The following is a 5,324-nucleotide window of genomic DNA, read 5'->3' as shown; positions in this document are numbered from 1 at the left end:
GGTTCGGCAGAGGGAGAAGGGCTTCCGGGCGCTAGCCAGAGTGCTTCCGGGCCGCCGCCAGAGAGGTGGGCGGGGCTGAGGTGGGAGGTGTTGCCCCGGGCGTGAGGATCCACCTCTGTCAGCGCCGTGAGGAGAGGGGAAGGGAGTCGGGGTCGCGTTCGTCAGCGGGCGAGGCTGCGGACATACTGCCGCCCCGGCCCGAGAGACGTGCGGCGTCACTCGAGGCGCTGCCACTGCACCGGACCAGAGCAAAAGTTCGGGGATGGAGAGAGGAGAGGCCGCACCGGCTTTCCCTTCGGCTGTCGCCGCCCGCTGGAGGCAGAGGCGGGAGGGCTGTGGGCCCCGGCGGAGCGAGGCAGGTACCACTGCACTCGTGCTGCAGGATGAGCGTGTGAGCAGCGGCTGGGGTGAGCGGGATTGAGCTCCGGATCAACACTGGCTAAATGCAGTCCTGCTTGAGGAATTTTCTTGGCAGCTTTTCCCTGTTTAAAACTATCGTCTCTCTCAAGTACACGTAAAACAATTCCTTGGAACCTCTCTGCAGCTCATGTGCTTGTTTAACATCCAATGCCCTTCTGCAAAAACAACTAAGTTTTACATGCATTAGAGACAGCATGAAGCCAAAGTCTGCCCGTGGCCGGCACAGTGATGTGGAACTCATCTTATGCAAGCAGTGTGTGGTTACATGAGTTTTGTGTAGAAGCTCTATAACAGCAAGACTGCACCATGTGCCTTGAGGAGGTCTAGAAAAGGATGTGTAACATCTCTGAACTGCCGACTGGAGCCTCAGACAGATACCTGCACTTTTCTTAGTGATAATTAGACCTTATTATCTATGTCTTGTTTCTAGATCAGCTTCTTTATAAAATGTTATGTGTGCACATCAGGAACTGGCAAGTCCCTCTTTAGTTTCAGTAGGTGAGCTTGCTGCTCTCTCAGCACTTCAGAGTTCCACTTGCACCAGGAGTAGCAGCCCTCTAGGTTGGACTTCACGTGAAGACTTTGCACCAGTTTAAACAAAGCTGTGATTCCATACATCCGTTTTCAGTGGTGAAACTAGTTCAGGACATTCCTGGCCCCACACCACGTGTTGGGGAGCTGGACCACAACGTGCAGCCCCACAACCAGTTTTACTGGCGCACATGAAGAGGTGTTTTGTAGCAGCACAGGGAGACTCACTGGCTGAAATTGCTTCCAGATCCACTGAAAACATGGCACTGCCTCTTCCCACTAGTTCAGCAGATGTAGTTAAAACATTGCAAATTCCATCATAGAAACACTTCAGAAGCTGAAAATCCAGAGGCCTCATTGACCATACAAGACTTGCCTGTTTTCATTCTTGCCCCAAGCTTGGAAACTCTCATCCTCATGGATAAACAGATCTAAACTCCCAGAGTTAAATAGATTTTTTTTTTAATGTAGAAAACAAAAATCTGTACTTTGCTAAAGTAACACAATGCCTTACAGCTGCAAATAACACTGCTTACTTTGGTTATGTTTATAGGCTCTTTGGGGACTTCTGGGCAAGAGCAGCTTTGCAGATCTAATACATGGGCAGCATCGCATATACTACTGTGCAGGAAAAGCACAGTCCCAGTCAGATGCTTCTCTCCTGAGACAACCTGCAACAGTATTGCAACCAGATCAGCTAGTGCCAGTCATTTCAGTAACTGGCGGGCGATTTCCAGCCCTGCGTTTTATCTGCAGTGACTCCCTTGCTGCCAGTAGCAGGTACAGCTCTGGATATGAGAAAAATCAGCTTTGCAAGATTAAATTTAGGTGGCTCTCAACACAACATCATTGATTTCAGCACATGGCTGGCCCCCCAAGTCAGTGGTATTTCTTTGCTGCAAGTTAAACCAGAAGTCTTTGAATGTCACACCCAGTCGACTGATTTCAGGGAACGATACTGGTATTGGCAGAGGGTTATTTATTGACTGATGGAAACGGAGAGGACAGAATTTGGTCAGCAAAAGCAATTGAAGAGATTAAAAATAGTTGGTGGTAACCATTAACAAATTCCATCAAAATGATACAGCTCCGCTGATTCTCTTATTCCAGTTGTAAAAAGTTGATCATAGAATCATAGAATAGTTTGGGTTTAAAGGGACCTTCAAAGATCATCTAGCCCAACACCCCTGCAATGATCAGGGACATCTTCAGCTAGATCAGGTTGGCCAGAACCACATCCTGCCTGTTCTTGAATGTCTCCAGCTATGGCACATCCACAATCTATCTGAGCAACCTGTGCCAGTATTTTATCGCCATCGTTGGAAAGAACTTCTTCCTCACATCCAGCCTGAATCTCCCCTCTTCTAGTTTAAAACCATCACCCCTCATCCTATCACAACAAACCCTGTTAAAAAGTCTCTCCCCATCTTTCTAACATGCCCCTTCAGTTAAGAACTGAAAGTCCGCAGTAAGGTGTCCCTGGAGTCTTCTCTTCTGCAGGCTGAACAATCTTAAGTCTCCTAGTCTTTCTTCTTAGGGGAAGTGCTCCAATGCCTTGATCATTTTTGTGTCCCTTCTCTGAACCCTCTCCAGCAGGTCCATATTCTGAAAGAAAACATGAGCACAGATGGCAAGAGTGGGATACAGGTGGGAGACCTGGCACAGACCAAAGGTTAAAGAAAGGATAATGGAGTTGTAGGTGGTACTGGGGTGAACTGGAGGCCCTCCTATGGAAGAATAAAGCATTCTGGGAGATGTGGAACTCACGGGAAAAAAATGGAGACAGCAAGACTTGCAAAGTCACAGGTTTCTGAACATAAACTGGGAAGAAGCTTCTGGAATGTGGGGGAAATACATAAGAGGGCCCACAGATCTCTTGTCATGGTCAGGGGTTGGTGTTAAGACACAAAGGAATGTGTGAATAGTTTGCCTGAAACAAAGTGGCACAAAAGGACACATGGTGGGAAACCAGAACTAGTACAAAAAGAGCAGAAAAACAGTTAAATGGAGATTAACAAAGGGCATGGAAGTTAGACAGACAGATAACAGCTGGGAAACAGGAGTATTGAGGAGAGAAATACAGCAACAAGGTGCTGGGAGGAGCCTTAAGAGGTCATCATGCCCCAAAGTGCCCTGGTATATTCCTGTAGGCAACAACACTAAGGTGCTTAACCAGGCCTGGGATAACGAACGAACAGCCAGAGAGAAGCACCCAGCATGGAAGTACAAGAATGCCAGAGGCATGGGCACCACAACCCAGGAACCTGACCAACTGGTGGATGTTGTCAGACCAGATACTGCAGGTACAAAAGAAAGAGGGTGGAATGGGAACTGTGACTGGAAAACAGGCATTTTAGGAAATGTGTTACCCAAGAAAGAGAAAAATAAAAGGTAACAGCACCACAGTAGCAATTAGTGGCACACAGCTTCCACAATAAATAACTAAATAAGTAAAAACATAAACCCATGGATTTAATCAAGAACCCAAAAAGCGTAATGGGAATTAAAAATACTTTTAGGGTACAACTTAACCTGTGAAAGGAATATTATGTGTCATGGCAGCCTGCTGTAGCAAAAAGCTGGGGAGTCTCATGCTCCCAGCCAGAAAGAGTCAGAACAGCATGAGACAATAAAGCATAAGAGGGGAAAAAAGAAATGCACAAGCCAGAGCACAACAAATCACAACTAAAGGAACAGGGACCCATCCAAAAATCACTCTCACAAAGATGAAGGCTGTATCTCCAAAGCCAAGCAGGCTTTGGGAAGGAAGCCGTCTGGAACAGATGATGACATTTCACTGGAAGATGACCAGCCAACAAAGCAGGCCCTGTCTGCCTGGCAGGCTCCATGGTGGAGTCATTGCAGAACAGTACTCCTGGACTTCTTTGTTAAAGTAGAAAATTTTTTTTCAGATGTTGCACTAAACTAAGACCTGAAAGGGAAACTGTGCAAAGAATTCCTCTATACCCTTAAATCCGAGGCTGGACATAGGTCACAAAGCAAAAATTCCCTGTGCAAGAACCAGCCCCACTTCTCAGGTATTGAGAAGTGCAAACCCACTTAGGACACACGGCCCAGTGCTCTGCTTCGCCTGTGTTTTACTCAACACATCAGAAAGTCAGAAGACAAACACACAAAGAAAACCAGGCATTCTAACCCTCCGATAAATGGGGCACCTTTGGTGCTGTCTTTACCCCTCAAATTGCAGTGCCTGATATCAGTGAATGCCAATTTTGAAATCTTATACCAGAAAGGGTGAAAATTACTCCAGCCACCCTGTGTCATGTGAAGACTGTCTGTTGAAGCACATACACAAAGGAGTTCGGTGGCAGTCGCTGGAGAAAGCCCCATGCTGCACTAAGGCAGGATCAGGGTGCCAAATATTAGGGGATCCATACACACCTCCTCTCCTCCCTTCCTGCTGATCCAACAACGCATATGCACTAAGGAAAGCTGTGAGCCTGCACCAGCACAAAGAATGGCGATGAAGGACAGCCCAGTGTGCACCACCATCTGAAGGAAAATTTAGAGAAGTAGCATCAGCATTAAGTTGGAAGGAGAGAAATGGGGTCCTAAAAAAACTAAGTATCCTACAGGATTTCCTTAGGGAAAGCATGACTTGTTTACACTGCATTCACTGAGCTTTCCGGTTACTTGTCATTAAAAAAAAAAAAAAAAAAAAAAAAAAAAAGATCAGGTTTTGAACAATACGCATTTAAAACAGAAATTTCACAGTTAAAAAAATTATCACCAGGAGAAGGCTGTTGTCACAAGGACCAGAATCACCACGGCTCATCGAGTAAGGGCTGTGACACACGACTACATCCGCCGGGGCGGCACAGAAGCTTCCCCGCCGCTGCCCTAAGCGCGACAGAGGAAAATACCCCACCGCCCACAGCCAGCCCCCCAGCACCGGTTCCTCCCGGCGGCCCTCGACGGCCGCGCTCGCCCGGCGCCGAGGGCGGAGACCCGCCGGAGAGGCTGCGGGCGGCATAGCTGCCTCCCCTCCCCTTCCGTCCAGGCTGACGGAGTCGAGGGCGAACCTGCTCTGCCCTCCCGCGACATGTCCCGACAAGAGCGGGCTGCCACGCCTGTGCTCGCTCCCCTCCGCCGCTCCATCGGTGAGGAGCGGCACCTCGGGCAGCGCACCCGACGGCGGGAGGCGCAGCCCGGCATGCTCCGGACAGCTGTCGGTAGTTCCCAGGGTGCTGCGGACGGCGTGTCCACAGTCCCAGCACCGCGCCGGGCGCCCCGCCCGCAATCACTGCGCCCCACTCCGCCGACCGCCCCGCCGCGCTTGCCACGTCCCTTCTCAGCGGGGCCAATGGGCGGGCGGGGCCAGGTGTGTGCTACCTGCACCACGTGGGGCGGGG

This window comes from Melopsittacus undulatus, chromosome 1, assembly GCF_012275295.1.
Source record: "Melopsittacus undulatus isolate bMelUnd1 chromosome 1, bMelUnd1.mat.Z, whole genome shotgun sequence".
Lineage (NCBI taxonomy): Eukaryota > Metazoa > Chordata > Aves > Psittaciformes > Psittaculidae > Melopsittacus > Melopsittacus undulatus.
This window is presented reverse-complemented; position numbering follows the sequence as displayed.